This window comes from Etheostoma cragini, chromosome 22 (assembly GCF_013103735.1).
Source record: "Etheostoma cragini isolate CJK2018 chromosome 22, CSU_Ecrag_1.0, whole genome shotgun sequence".
NCBI lineage: Eukaryota > Metazoa > Chordata > Actinopteri > Perciformes > Percidae > Etheostoma > Etheostoma cragini.
In genome coordinates this window covers 16,890,142-16,906,879 of record NC_048428.1, presented here as the reverse complement: position 1 = coordinate 16,906,879, position 16,738 = coordinate 16,890,142, and the positions used below count along the sequence as shown (strand labels likewise).

The 16,738-nt window shown below is 41.1% G+C and overlaps 1 protein-coding gene and 1 long non-coding RNA gene across 27 annotated transcripts in view; both read right to left on the bottom strand.

The window, feature by feature from the left end:
* The window catches only part of scrib (scribble planar cell polarity protein), a 68,906-nt gene that overhangs the window by 41,635 nt on the left and 10,533 nt on the right, over positions 1–16,738 (bottom strand). The window lies entirely within an intron of this gene.
* LOC117938123 lies at positions 1,810–14,966 on the bottom strand. Its single transcript, XR_004655334.1, has 4 exons — positions 14,955–14,966; positions 9,561–9,567; positions 4,785–4,787; positions 1,810–1,963 (listed from the first exon to the last, which is right to left on the bottom strand). It is a non-coding gene; the product is annotated as an uncharacterized LOC117938123 (long non-coding RNA).

Below are 16,738 nucleotides of genomic sequence, written 5' to 3'. Positions count from 1 at the left end.
TGACCATGCCAAGTGCTTTCACAAGAGCCTGGTTGTTGGACAGGACTGCGTTCAAAAACATTCCTCCGCCAGGCACGCTGTGTGTGTGTGTGTGTGTGTGTGTGTGTGTGTGTGTGTGTGTGTGTGTGTGTGTGTGTGTGTGTGTGTGTGTGTGTGTGTGTGTGTGTGTGTGTGTGTGTGTGTGTCATTTGCAGTTAGGATAGACTGACAAGACAGGCTGACGAGGAAAAGCAAGAGTAACAGGCCAAAACTATGCAGTGATTAACCCCTCAATCAGTCCTTGGTTCAGCGACCCACAGAGGACCCACTGTCTGCCCCGTCAATAACCAGTCGACTCCTCAGACGCTGCAAGTAAGGACTCTTGAGAAACTTGCAGACTTGGGCTTTCTGTGGTAGGAATTTGTATGAACTCATTATTTAGGGATGCTATCTGAACACAGGGTGCACAGACATCTAAAGGCCTAACGCTTAATTCACATTAAACCTCAGGCTTTCAGCAAGGCTTTCTCTTAAAAACAATCCTTGTGTGTAAATGACCATAGATGAATATACTTATCTGAGTAATCCAGGCAATTTCCAACCTCCCCCTTGGTCAATAGGATTTAACGTTTAAAAAAGTAGCACTGTAACACACCCGTTTCCAAACTGTTGCATATACATGCAGTGAATTAGATAAAAAAAAAACTTCTTGGATGTTCATCGTCAGATTTTTGCTTGACAAAAGTGGGAAAACACACATGCACACACAGTCCACACACTCAATACAACACGCTTTGAGACAGCTTTGCAATCATGCTGACAAAGAGAAGAATGCTGCCGTTCAGCTGTTCATCGATGACAGACATTCCCTGTCCTTAACTAGTTAGGCTATGTATTGTGTTTGGATGGGGAGCACAGCAGCAAGGTTTTTTTACAGAATCTGTTTGGGGTTTGCTAAAAGTGAAAGAGTTTGTCAATAGTCCGTTAGTTAGAGTTAAAATAGAGTGAAATAGTCAGAAAAGGGAGGACGTAAATATAGGAGAGCACCAATGAGAGAGACAAAGAGGCTGTTGGCTCAATGAGTAGCAGGTGACAGGTATCGGATGACAGGAACAGGAAGCAAGAGACGAGGACGACCATGTGACCCGAGGCCAAGGCCAGATGTAGATGTGAACCAGCCCCCTAGAGGGGTGGCAACCTTGCTAGCAGAAGAGTTGACAGTCAGAAACAGAAAGCCTCTCAGAGAAACAGTGTTCAAAAACACCTGAAAACTCAGATATTAGAATACACTTCAAAACATTATGTTAACTCTCTACAAATGCTGATAAAAAGCTTCAAGTTGGTCATTAACTTCTCACAGTGAGGCAGTAGTCTCATACCAAAGTATGAGAAGTCATATTATTGGTAATGGACAATCAGCAATTCTCCCATTCAGACTAAACCAATCACCCAATAAAATCTTTTGCAGCAGTGCATTCCTGTCCTCTCTTGATACCGTCCAGAGCACAATCAGCGATGAGGAGGAACCCAGACAGTAATTCATGCCTGAGAACAAGTCATTTTAAACACTCACAAAGATGGCCATTCATTTCAGAGTGGGCGCTCACAGACAGGCTTGCTGTTTTTTTTAAGAAACAAACCACCCGATTGTCATACCAGCTTTTCTCCAGCATTAAATAAATAACACCAAGATTTGATTTACAACATATTTATCTCGTTAGTATGTTTCTAAGAAACCAAGATTCTGAATAACAATCAAATACTGACATTTAAATAAGAAACCGTAATAAATAGGCATGGGCCGGTTATCAGTTTCAAGGTAAGGTGTGATTCAAAATCAAATACATTGTGTTCAGTGGGAAAAAAAGTAGTGTTTTTATTACCCGGACACACAAAAAAATAATACATTTATAGCTGTCATCATAATACAGTGAAACCCTGATATTTTTGTTTAAGGTTATCATACCGTCAGAATCTCATAACACTACATGCTTAGTAATAAATATTTTCTTTGATGCATCTATTACTTTTGATACAGTCTATAACTGCTATTTCATCAATGAAAACTAGATCGGATTCCCCTGCCCTTTCCTACTGACTGATCTACTTTCAAATTAAACAATGAAGAACCAACAATGTTACACGGGTCAATGGGTCACTTGGAATAACAAGCGGGAGCAGTGGGATTTAGTGTACCGCCACCGTACTGTCATTGTATTAGTGAGCCAAAACAGTCTGCTCAGTGACTCAGGCAGTTGTTACAGGACAGCGCTTGTGTGTGTAACCATTTATAGAGTGAGGCGGCATGTTGGTTAGAACCAGTGTGCTACATTTCCTTTACAACTTTGCAACTGGGATCTTTTAATGAGGGCCTTGTGAGAGTTGTTTGCTTAAGGAAGGAAATGAATCTGAAGGAGGATATAGTACAGTGGACCAGAAAGGAGTGAGAGGCAAGGTAGCTAAATGATAGCCATGTCAGCAGAGGGCAGTGTGAGGTCTCCATAGTCCTCTAACATAGCACAACAGTCACCACTATTTGCAAACCATGATCAAAATAGAACATGCCAGTTTTGCTCATGGCTAAAGAAAAAGGTGTAATTCAATTCCAAAGTCTTAGGGCTTGTGATTTATCTGTCAATTATTTTCTCGATAAATCGATTCGTTGTTTGGTCTATAAAATGTCATAAAAATAACAAAAACGCCAATCCGTGTTTCCTAAACCCCAAGATGACGTCCTCAAATGTCTTGTTTTGTCCACAACTCAAAGATATTCAGTTTACTGTCATAAAGAAGCAAAGAAAGCAGAAATATTTACATTTAAGATGCTGGAATCAAGGAATTATTCACTTTTATTTTATATAAAGTGATTCAGTGATTTAATCTTTGCAATTCTACTCCACAAGAAACAAACAATCAGAGAACCGCAAGCAAACTAGCCACCTGGTAACGTCTTATGGTGTGTGTCCATCATCATTTCAACGCCTCCCATTAATTTCTAAGGAAGCAGCTACGTTCTCGTTACGTTGCAGGGATTTTGGATTTTGCGGGGCATCGAGACGCCCGCTCCTTATTTGCAAAAAGTTGAAACCAGCCCACCTTTATGCATACAGGCGCCTATTAAAAGTTGACAGAAATCTTTTAAACTGACCTTTGTTGATCTGAAATAAAGTCTCAGAAACTGCATAGCCTATTTCTCGCTTAAAATGTTTTCAGAAACATGTTTTGGTCGTATTCCAAACATAGACAGTTAAGGAACGGACTAACAGAACCCGTCGTTCTGGACTACGCAACAGCAAGTCACTTGGTAATGACACAATCGTCAGCCTATTTTTACAAAAGTGTCGGAACCATAACTACGTCGGCTCTGCAGTTTTGTCACAGTGAGTCACGGCAATAAAGTAGTTTAAAGTATGGTTGAATCCTTTCAAAACTTCGATCAGACACCATTCGCTGCGATATTGACGGCGAGCCGTTTTTAAAGAACAGCTTTGGCAACTGAAACATAAAATTGTATGTGATCATGAATAAAAAGTTAGAGTCACACCTGTGGCCATGTACCCTCTTAAACTACTTTGGATTACAAAGAAAAAGTTGGTAAAATATATATATGGTTGTGAAGACAACAATGAGAACTTCCACAACTGCAGAGATTCTGTTGGAACATGATAAGGTTTCACACAAGGGAGGAGGGGTCTGCACAACATCCACAATGGGACCAACTCAAGCTAGTGTGAAATGAGTTCTGCGGTGCTGGTACTTATTTGAGATGTCCTCCATTATTGTAAAGTGAATGAAGCCTTGTCACCCATGAGCAACCTGTGACAGAGACCTCTGTGTGTGTGTGTGTGTGTGTGTGTGTGTGTGTGTGTGTGTGTGTGTGTGTGTGTGTGTGTGACAGGCTACACAAAAACACACTGCACTTCAGTGAGTGTGTGCAGCATCATAAAAAATGTTCTGCTTTGTCTGTTCTGCAGCTCCTTGCTTAGCTTACATTCCACTCAGACAATGTTAATTTGCCTCAGGATGTGTGTTTGTATGTGTATGTATGCATGTCTGTATACGTCCTCAAAGCCCGTGTGCAGAAAGCCTGTCCACTCCCTGTTGAGCCCTATTGTACAGAATTGGGTTGCAGTTCCGCCAGTGTCTCGCTGAGGGTGATCAAGTGCAAAATGAATGGGACTCTATGATTGGACTGTAGTTTTTGCAGGTTCAACATGGATTATAGGTTGAAAGTTGAATGAACACCAGGTTACAGGTTTAGTCGTTGGTGCCCATAACACGATAGCATTCTGCTGATTGGTCAGTGAAGGACCAAAGACCGCTCGATGGCATCCGAAGCGGAGTCAGAATGTCTGAGTGAATATTTTGGCGTGGGCTTTAAAACATTAGCTAACCTCTTTCTAGCATGTGTACTGATAGGCAGAGCCTAACCTGTCAGCTGTGTTGTCGATGCCTCGAGAGAAAAGAGGAAGTGACCCAGAGCTTGCCGTAAAGCAGGATCTCCGGCCGTATGATGTGTATGATGTCATTGAGATTTTAAAAGTCTTTTTAGAGCAAAAAGCCACTTTAAAAAAGTCTAACACCCAGCAGGGTGTATTTTCTTAGCCACCCCTTTTGAAATTAACAGACAAAAAACTATATCCTGAGAAAAGTGGATTTTAAGAGGTACAGCTCCATAGAGTCTCATTCATTCTGCACTCGCCTGTGAGCGCCCCCAGGGGAACTCTGGTGGAACTGCAACCAGCTCAGAAGCTGGAAGTAATGAGAGAGAGTGATACTTCTTCCCTTATTAGAAATTATTTGACGCCCTTAAAGCAACACTAGAGAACTTTTCGCGCATCGGTCCCCGTACAGGTTGGAACTACAGAGCCGCTAACCAATCTGGCAAACATGCATAGTGCGGTTATAGCCAGTAGAGAGCTGCAAAGCAAATGCAGAAGTGCAGTTCACCCTAATACGAGTTGATGAACTACTAGAAACATTTTTTAAATTACAAAAAGTTCTCTAGTGTTGCGTTTTTTAGTTACAGAAAGCAAGTCACAGGAGAGAGGATCCTGTGCTGTCGGTCTGATAGTCAGTACTGTTTACAGAGTTTTAGTTTTACTTTGGTTAAGGCTGCCGGAAAATCTGTCTATAGCAGTAGGACTCTGCGTATGTGTGTGTGTGTGTATCAGGGTGAAAGAGCAGTATGTTAACGTGCATACTCACATGTATTAACAGCGCTGGGTGTTTGTTTAAGAGTGTTTATGAGTATGTTTATGTGCAGTGGAAGAGACTGTAAATTCACAGGGTAGAATGTTAATGCTTGTGGACCTCACATTACTCTAGAGAAAATAATTAAAATGTGACTATAGATATCCAAGCAGCAAAGTGTACATGTTTGTGACACAAGAGTAGACTGCATGTTCTTTACAAGTAACTACCTACTGTAGGTGCACTGATCCGAATCCTGATGTTCACAGAGGCTACGGTGTTTGAGTCAAATGATTCCATTTAGCTAACGGTTACCCTGTAATCATGCCATCAGACCACCCACCCACCCACGCCCACACCCACACCTCAGGAAGAAACACATTTAGTGTGCAAGAGACCATTTCTGCAGAGGCAAAGGTGTACAGTCATGGAATTTTGTGAAACGAAAACAATAAAGAGCTTAACCATCTTTATCAGGTCTCAGCTTGCCTACAGAGGCATTTAATCAATGAACCCACACATCCCTAAATTTGATTTAAAGAGGAAACCAAATTACATACCATCACTATACCTTATCTATTCTTCCCATTTTTCTGTTTTACGCTAACCCACTTTCTTCCCTCTTTAAGTGGATGTCCTGTTCACACATTCCAAAGCCTCTTAATCTTGTGCCAAATTTGCCCCTGTCTGCCTAGTCTGCATGTCCCCACTCTTGCCAATATCAATTCCCTCACAATGCACACAAACTACACACACAGCGTGCACACTACTGGGGTGAGGGGCTCAAAAAGAGGGGAGGGGAGAGCACATGCTTTTTGTGCTGGCCTGGACTCTTTAAGTGGCCGAGGAAATAAAAAGCACAGAGGATTTGGTTGACTGAGTAACTTGGTCACTCACTCAAGTGTCGAGCCTCATTACTGCACCCTTGTTTCATTAGATAGCTGCAGTCATTGCTGTGGTATAAACTCAGTACATGAGTAAGCACAGACACAAGAAAGTTCTGCAATGAGAATCAGTCCTCTTACTAAACAATCTTCAGGGAAGAGGTATGTGATGCTAAAGCAACAGCAAAACTACACGGTTAGTCAGGCCAATGCTAATGTAGCTATTTGGGCTGATGTTGCTCTGCTGCTTGGCCAAAACATCTCCACCCCTTGTAGGCCGCTGTTTGAAACCCAAAGTTCCCAAAACCTCTACACATGAATGACAAACTGGTTCTCCTCCCCTCTCTCCTTCCCACTGCTCTATCTTTCTGTCTCTCTCTCTGGTGCTCCACCTCTCTGGATTCCCTCCATTTTCCTTGGCAGAGGGACAAAGGCCAAGCAGCCAACCCCACACAGGGCTGTCAGTCACAGGCCAGCTCTCATTGACCCCCTCCCTGCAGCCCAGCCAGGGGATTCCTTCATTGACCGAAAGGGCACCACAGAGAAGAGAGAGAGGCTAGAAATGAAAGGATGAAGACTTGTAAAAGGAATGCTGCAAAGGATAACAAAAGACAGGAATGACTAAGCAGGATGGAGTAAGAGAGTGGGGAGAGCAGTGCAGAGAAGAAAAGAAAGATTGTGTGCGAAGTAGAGAGAAGAGATCTTAGAGAAAGGGGACTGACGGTGGATTATTAATGAAGAATAAAGGGTAAACAATGGATTCCCACAGAGCTCTAGATACTGTGCACCAGTAATGAGGACGGAGACTTCAGACACTGACCAACTAGGGCTGCTCAAACAAATTCCGAATGACAAATATAATTTGAATAGTGAAGAAAAAAAAGTCAGTACCATTCAAATGTGATTGTTTAATAAGTATGTTTGCTAACATTAGCTAATCTCAGTCTTCTCTCCTAGGCCTACCCGCATGTGAAAACAAAATGCTTTTGTCAGGTCACGCCTGATGAATAATACATTAGCAGGAGTGAGAGACACAAGGGGGGTATATGATATAATTAATAATGTCATTTATTAATCAAAACATACAACAAATCAACAGACTATTAAGGGGGTGTTAGTCTGGTCCACTGTGGCCCATCCGCAGTGTGGAGTACAACACTCTCTTTGGCCTCACTGTAAAACCCAAACTCATCAGGCCGACAATGCAACCATCCACAACTATAAACCTACATCACACTTCCTCTGCCCTCACCCACTGTCTCCCACACACTCTCGCTCTTTTGCTTGCAGCTCTGGCGTATTATTTGTGGGACAGAAACAAGCATGAACAACCAAATCCACAATCACACCAGCACTACACCGCTGAATTGCACCTATGTACATCAATATTGTCAGTCAAACACGCTCCCACACAACTTACCTGGCACATAAGTAGGGGTGTGGGTGCATATGTCTTTGTGTTTCTGTGCCATTGTAAAACACTGTGCGTATGTGTGTGAATGTCTGTGTTTCACTTAAGTGGTACTTTCAGTCGTGACTTCCCCCTATCCGGCTCCAGTTCCTCAGCAGGCCACACAGACAGAAGGTTGTGGTAAAGCTGGTATGACTGACAGCCTAGCTAACTCCCATCAACTTACACCTGTCCTGGTGACTTTGATCTGTGTGCAGAGCAAACACAGCGGAAACTCAAGCCAAGTGATGTCGGAGCCTACCAGTACACATTGGCCAAATCCAGTTCTGACAATAAGACATTGAGCAGAGTTGTAGCTATAGCTACTAGCTATTAGGTCACTGTAACTTTTGTATACATGCATGTTTCATATTTGTTTTAGTTTTTACAGATGCGCTCATTTCAATTATTGAAATGAAGCCACTTGAGGAAAAGCCAGTATTTTAAATTTAATAGGCTTAATGAACTCTAATGTTGTGTATAATCAAGTAAGGGCAGAGCCTTAACATTGCATCCCCAACTAATGCACTTGTAGCCCCTGGGGCAACAAGTAGTTACTGTATAAACATGCTGGCATAAATAGTAGTCTCTCTTGTTCCGTCTGCCCTCTGGAAATCATCTGCTTTGCTCTGCTGCCATGTTTTCTTGAGTGAGGATTGGTCAGGGCAGAGTCAGTAAGGAATGGATGGATGCGTTAACACCGTTTGTGTGAATGTATGATTGTGTGTGTCTGTGCGTGTCTGTGCGTGTGTGTGACAGAAGGAACTCTGGATAAAACAGTGGAAACCTGGAAAGACTGTTTCAAAAAAAATAACTGCTTGTGAAAAGGGGGAACCTTTAGAGTAAACAGACTGAAACAATGACAGTGTGACACAATAAACACCTTAAAACGACCTACTGAAAATACTTAACAGCCAGATAGTGTTTCCACTAACCCACTGCGAGTGCCAAAAAACGTCAACATGGTTAATATAAAACCACAGTGACAACTAGTGCTTTTCCCCCTTTGCTTCCTGGGAATGCTGATTAGTTTCAGTGGATCCTGATTGAATTTAGCCAAATGTGTAGCCAGGAATGTTCCACTTATAGATTTCTATTTGACAGCTGTAGTATACATGTCAACGCAAACTGTAAAATAAATAGAAAGCCTATATATCACACTTGTGTCTGTTGTTGTAGACTCCAGTGAGCGACAGTTGAAGATCTACAGAGAACAGGTGGGCATGGCATTGTGGGGCTAAGAGGCTCTTCCACTCACAAATATACATGGCTTTCTCTTTGGCACACGCACATGTACAACACTAGGATTTTGAAAAATATTTTCTTTCTTACTATATTCCCTGTTTAGCTGTGGAAAAATATATTTAACCAGACAGTTTTGATGCCATCCCACTTGAGGCAGTTTTTCCTATTGGTGTAAATGTTCAGGTGCAACAAACTTTATTTACTTCATAAAAAACAGATGTATGATAGTGTTAAATACTATGGCACTCTTGGTTATGCTTTCTGTAACTAAAAATGGTGAGTGCTTGGTACAGTAAAGCATTTTTAGTCAGCGTTTAAAAAAAATAGATGAGTATTCCCTCCACTGTTGCCGTACAGGTGGGCTAATCACTGCTTTGGTTACTAAAACTATAACGGTGATAGAAGAGCTTGCACCTACAGTCCTTGGAACACCATGTCAACAACTTATACACCAACGTGAAAAAAGAGAGAGAAAGAGAGTTAGCACTGAGTCCCAGTGCAGATTTGCAATCCAAACCAAATTCAAAGCAGCAGTCAGACTGAGAGTCTTGAACCCAATCTTTTTGCCTGCCTGCAGTTTGCTTCCATTTCAGGTTTGGTGAAGCCCATCTTCCACGTGACAAAACAATCAGAACACTCGAGCTAGAAAATCAATAGGCTGTTATTGACAAAATCCTAGTTCTACTTTAGAGAAAGCAGGAAGCATTATAACAACACAAAACTACCAACTGTGCAATGGGCTTAGAGAATTTGCTGGAGGAAATGTGCAGTAATGTTGGGAAGTAGTCTGTAGTGAAGAACCAAATCACAAAGCCTCTGTACAAAGAGGGTGCAGCATAATCAACACCAACACTCCCTGGAAATGTAAATATTGATGACTGATCCTGAAGGTGTCTGGATACTTACTGAGCAGATCATAACCACAAAGGGATGGGCCAAAGTTTTGTTAACACTTGTTTGCTGATACATTAACAGATAAGCAAGCCCACACTGCCCCAGACGTTGCTGTTTAGATGAACTAATGATTCTTCAGCCATGCTTTCACACAGCAGAAATGAATGAGTACACAGGGGGTTCAGAAACTGTAAAAGAGGGCCTTCACCTCCACCCCATCAATATACACATGCTCCTCCATTCTCTTTCTTTGTTACCACAAACATGACAAAAACCCTGAAGCCCTATTGTTCATAGTCCATATATACCCTCCTCATGTCCACATGGCTCTCTTCTATGAATGAACTGGATCCGGTATTTGCTGGCTGCCTGTCAGCTCTCCGTTTGTCCCATAGTACACCTGTACTGACGCATATTAACATGGCAACAAGGGCCTCTGGCACTGCGTGGCCCAAACATTGTATATATGTATACACAAGTAATGCTGGCGAGTTATACACTGTCAACACGTAACCAAACCAGGGACAGCAAAAAGAGCACTTTTGCTCTGTAGCGGCTTGATTCAATGTAAATAAAGAGAATGGCAAAGCAAAGGCTCTGCAGAAGATGTGCATGAAGCTACTCTACATCTTTTACTACAGGGACATTGTCAAGTATGAAATCTTAAATAGTAGGCTGACAGTGCATGTGTGTGTGTTGTGAGTGCACAAGCAGCCCCGCTACAATTGATGCATTGTATGTGTCCAGGTTGTGGGCTCCCTCAGAGGATCATGTGGCTCAGTGTCTATCGTTTTCCTCTAACGGTCTTGGCATTTCCCCTTTTGCAGCCAGCTTAATATGTGTCTCCGTCTTTGTGTTTCTCTCTCAGAAATGGTTGAAGCTGACGTGGAACTGGACAGTTGGATGTAACGTAGCCCTGGTAAATTGACAGCCCAAGCCAAGTGCATTTTTTTATTAATTTTGAAATTGAGAGATTTTTTGCAAGATAGTTTCCAAACAACCAAGATTACATTTTGCCAGGTTCTGACGCACTGTACAATGATCATGATTCACAGAACCTTTAAAACAGCATTTCTTTAAGTCTCTGCAGACAGACTGACTGGCAAGCAAGTCTGATGATTGATTGATCCCCTTGTTTTTAAATAGTCATAAGTTGATACAACAGCAGCCTACTTCCTTGTTTACTGCTGCAATGAAACGCTCACGTTGTAACCTTGGTTCTCTGAGTAAAAAGTAATCTCTCCACTGTACAGAGAAGGCATCAAATGACAGATTAGGCATTTGTATAATATGCCACAAAAAGTTAATTTTATTTCCATCATTTACACTTTCAAAATAACCAAAAACAAAAAATTTGTGTCTGCAAAAAGTTTGGGCACCCTGCAGAGTTAATACCTTGTACTGCCCCCTTTGGCAAGTATCACAGCTTGGAAACGCTACCTTGTAGCCAAGAGTCTTTCAATTCTTGTTTGAGGTATCTTCGAGTTTAGTTCTTTGAGATTTCTGGGCTGTCTGTCACTTCTGGCACTGCTCTTTTAAGGTCTATCCACAGTTTCTCAATTATGTTGAGGTCAGGAGATTGTGAAGGCCATGGCAAAAACTTCAGTTTACGCCTCTTGATTTAATCCATCGTGAATTTTGAGGTGTGTTTAGGATCATTATCCATTTGTAGAAGCCATCCTCTCTTTAGCTTCAGGTTTTTCACAGATGGCATCAAGTTAGTGTCCAAAATTTGCTGACATTTTATTGAATCCATTTTTCCTTCTACTCGTAAAATGTTCCCTGTACCACTGGCTGCAATACAACCCCAAAGCATGATTGATCCCCCCCATGCTTAACAGTTGGCCAGAAGCTCTTTTCATTAAATTCTGTGCCCTTTCTTCTCCAAACGTACCTTTGCTCATGCCGGCCAAAAAGTTCTATTTTAACCTCATCGGTCTACAGAACTTGTTTCCACAATGCATCAGGCTTGTCTATATGTTCATTTGCAAACTTTAAACGCTGATTTTTATGGTGAGGACGTAATAGAGGTTTTCTTCTGATGACTCTTCCATGAAGACCATGTTTGTCTGAGTATCTCTTTACAGTGGAATTGTGTACCACAACTCCAGTGTCTGCCAGGTCTTTCTGGATGGATCGTGCAGTCAAACGTGGCTGCGACCATTTCTTAATTACATTCCGAACTGAGGACATTGGCATCTCAAAACGCTTTTAGCCTTCAATAACAACTGCTTAGAAGAAGCCATGGTACTGATTGTTGGGGCAAGGTCAGATGATCTGGGCATTTAAAACCTTAAGATTGACATCACCTGGTCTTTCCAGACAATGATTGAGAACAATCCATGACACTGTCAGGTCTCAGCTTTCCAAAGGGGACGGTGCATGCTATAAACTTTTGCAGATGCCATTTTTTTGTTTTCTGATATTTTGAAAGTGTAAATGATGGACATAAAATCTAACATTTTGTGACATATTATACAAATGTCTCATCTGTCATTTGATGCTTTTTGGAGATTTTTCCATCTTTTCTTGGCTTCTTTATGCATATTAATACATATTTTACCTGGGGTGCCCAAACTTTCAAGCCCCACTAAATGGAACGATGTACAATAGAGAACAGTTCACTTAAAAATAAGACTAAAAAAGGCCTTTAGTTTTCACTGCTTTTCATTTTGGTTTTTATTTGGGGAGACTAAAGTAGTTCAGTTAGAAGGTCACACACACAACAGTTACTTCATGGAGAGACATTGTAACAGAAATCTACAGAATGGAGCAGATTACAGCTCATGTTAACTGAAGAATGGAAACATTTCTTGAGCACTGGCAAAAGGGGTACAAGCATGTCTCAGATAAATGGCCTGACTGTATTTCTTCACTTTAGTGAAAATTATTTCTCCCCATTTTATTTATAGTTTTTTTGCTATAGTGTTATTTCTGTTGGTTCATTTGTTTGTCTATCTCATCTTTTAAGTATATACTGGTACTTGAAGAGTAAATATAGGCCTATTGTTTGTCATAGAATCTGAAAAATTGTAATGAGTGTATGTGAGATTCTGAACACTCATAAAATACAAAACAAAGAAGGTCACACACAGCTTCAATTAGAAGTTAGAAGCTACTACTGACTCCTACTGATTGAGTAAATACATTTATAAAGTGGTAAGTTGTTTACTAGTATGCCACCAAATGTAAAAATAATTCAGTCAACCTCGTTAATCTACGCCATCTACATAAAAACTAGGAAAAGAAATTTAGGAATTTGCACCGTGACATATTTCTTATTCTAAGATTTTAAATGTGTAGAGATCATCAGAAAAGCATAAAAGCCTAAAACACTAAGATCATAAAGTGGTCCACAAGAGCAGCACAAAGTTATCTCTATATAGTTCACTGATCAAGTATCCCAGGCCCTGGGGGAAAATAACTGTCCCACTTTTGGTGTTGCTATGAATTGTCTCTGCCTTGCAGCTGTACCTTTTTCAAAGCCCAAGGACAAAGTGTGGCTTTGAGATGCGAGGGTCTGGTTATCCTCACTGCGTCTGTATGACATATTTGGATCGGGCAGAGCGCAAGGTTGTGGCGTTGCAAGCAGATTTAATACAGCAATCGGCAGGGCCTCTGTGCACACATGGAGGTACAGTAAGTTTGCAGTGGCAGGGAAGCCCCAGCCCATCTGGTGTCTTTCCCTGACAGGCAAACCACTGGCCCTGGGAGATCCATCACCTTGGCGACCAGCATTTGTTCAATGAAAAAGCCAGGGGAACTAGGAGGCAGAAACCTCCCTTGTTGACGCTCGACTGACAATGAATGAAAACTGAGCCTCCCTGGGTTTAGACACTATCTGCTTGAAGATTAAATATAGTATCTGAAAATCTGCACTGTATCATCACAAACAGGAGAATTATTACTGCAATGTAATCTGGCTTTATGTCTGTTATTATGTGCTTTTTTTCTTTATAAATACTGGGCCAGAAGAACACTTTACATACTTATCTACAAGACAGAAGACAAGGATGCCGTTACTTAGGATTACATGCCAACCGCCGTTAATATGTCAGGGAGACAGTATAAATACAGGTGTCTGCACACCAATCCTACACGACTCCAGAGAGGATCAACAGCAGAAACAACCAAAACACCCACAGGAAAGCACATGTTCATCCATAATGGAATTCATGAAACACTGGTCTTCTACATGCCCGACGTCATGAACCTGGTTTGTGATAGCAGATCTGAAAATACACTACAGGGGAACCTGATACAGAAAGAAACACACTGCACTTTAGAGTAGAGCTGCACAATATATTGTTCTTTATCGTTATCGCAATATCAACTTGCACAATAAACACATTGCGAAAGACTGCAACATATCGCCAAAGACACTTCAACATTTTTTCGTTTTGGTTGAAAAAAAAGACAACAGTAGAAAACTACACTTTATGATGTCATTTTTTAGTGATGCCTTTTAAGTTCAATTCACTGATCAGTAAAATGATGCTGGATTTTTTTTCAAATTCAGATTCATTTTCATGGTTCGATTTCAAACCATGTACTCTTTAATATCTGTTTATTTACTGCAAGTATATCACCGCGATAGTCAACGTTATTTTTCTCGTATGGTGCAGCCCTACTTTGGAGCACATATAGCATATTTTGCACCATTGCCAGCACGTTTCTTATCTAAAGTACGATATGGCAGAGTCCAACCAAACATATGCTCAGGCCTTGGCCATTTCACTGCTGAGCTGCAGCAAATTTCACACACAATCACCATTCACAGACCAATCTGTGACAAAACCTACTCGGCAGCCTGTCCCAGCATTCCTCCTGCAGCCTGCAACCCTTTGCTACCAGACCAGCCTGCAGAGGGTAGGTAAGGTGCTATGGTATAGAAGATGTTGAGCAGTGCCAGCAAAGTCTTTGAAACACACACTGTCATCGTGGATTTAGCAGGCTAAGCGGACAACTAAAAAGCTGGAGTTATGCACCAGCATTTAACAATATTTAAACTTCTATATGACTAGTTTCTTTAAAGCTTTGCATGACATCACAATTTTTTGTATGCCACAAAGGTGAAATAAAACAAAGAAAAGGCAATGCAGGATTGAAATTTGACATGACACAGGTAAAAGCATAGTATATGCATGTTGTGACAGCAAACATTTGTATTGCCAGTGAGTCTAGAAACATTAATAGTTTTTTGGGGGGCTAATAGTCACAAAGTGCACACAGTGCCTGTTGTGGTCACATACTGATTTGACTGAGAGGGACATTTTACTGTAATGGCATGACCATTTCTAAACTGTAACATATAAAAACCTACAGTGTATTTGGCATTCCTGTACTGAAACGTTTAACTTACTTTTGGGCCAAGACATACACTGATACCGATATATTTTAGCATAAGCTAATATCAGCGCAGACAATATCAGACGTGCTCTAATCTGAAAGCATTGTCAGTTTACACCTTAAAAAAATCAATAAACCATTGCCTAAGTCTGCTAAATGAGCGGAAATTACCTTCCTGAGACAACCTGTCAAAATATGAATATAGACAGTTTACTGAGAAGTGCTATCAAGGTGTCCTCAGCTGAGCTCCTTCTCAGTATTCCCATTGAGTTTTAAATCCCAGATGTTCATGGGCTAGCTTAATTAAAACACTGTTAGAATGAGTGAAGACTCATATTTAACAGGAGGAGACTGAAATTAAGCTTGAGTGGCTTGACAATTCAACTGAAGCCAAATGTGCATATCAAGCATGCCCCCTGTTTGTCTAAGTATAGTGCCTGCGTGTGGGCTTCACCAACAGGAATGTGAAATGAGTAAGTTCAAGTGTGTGTGAGAGCAAGAGAGAGGAGTGAGTGCAGCTTCAAGAGGGCAGGACAAACTCCTGTAGATTCCAGGCATGCCTGTATTTCCTCGGATGTCGCATGCTGGTGCTGCAGTGCAAACACAGCTATGCTGGGTTAATTACACAGAGCACACCAAGCCTTTCACTTTTTCCCAAATGTTTTAATACTTTTTTTCCTTTCTTTTTCATCCTTTCCAAAACCATTATTAAGAGAAAGATAATCCAAATTTGCTTAAAATGCCAAACAAGAGTAAAATTATAAAATCTTTTTTTTAACTAGACTACAATACAGAGACGTTAAACCATAAACTGAAATTATTTAGATTTTACTTTATCTATGCCCCTAGAGCCTCAATAATGTTTTGTGATGTTAGTCTGAACTCTTAAACAACATTGATAGATTAAATATTATTAGAAAACTGCCTAGTGGGACAATAAAGCAAAGAAAATGGACACAAAGAGTTTCATTGTGAACTGCTGCAATTCCTCAAGTTAAAATAACTGACCTTTTACTATAAACAATGCCCCAACTATCAACACTTACTGAATCACTCATCAGATTCTGCTGCTCTGTTGTGACCACGTCAACAGATTTAAAAGCAAAGACATCAACAGAAGAAAAAGCCAAGGAAAGTAATTGCTGAGGCCAAAACCTATTTACAAGAAGAAAAACAGTGAGTAGAAAAATTGAGCCATTCTTTCTGCACTGGAATTAAAAGATGAGCTCAGGGGACTGACTAATGTACAGTACACATACATACACACACATGCTGCCATCTTCTTTTCTACAGACCTGTTACTGCTTAGTTTGTTATTCATCTCTGGCATGAGTACAACACATGCGTGCATGCTGCTTTGTCTCCGAAGAACCCTGCTGTGCCTTCTATTGAGGGCTCTCATCTGTTCTCTCAGTCATACACACAAACATTCCCCCTTCAGCACCCCTTTTAGAAGTCTGGAACTGGTCAAGTGGCACAAGACACACATTCAACCTTCATTATATTGTGTTTGCTTAATAACCAAATAACCAACCATGACCATGTGATATTGATAATTTCCAAGTTCTTCACATCTGAAACAGAGGCTCCCAAATCAGAACTTTTTATCAGGCTTTTTTCCCCCCCACATAGGTGTCCCTGACCTCTTACATCTTAAGTAATAGCAACAATACACTCACCGGCCACTTTATTAGGTACCCCATGCTAGTAACGGGTTGGACCCCCTTTTGCCTTCAGAACTGCC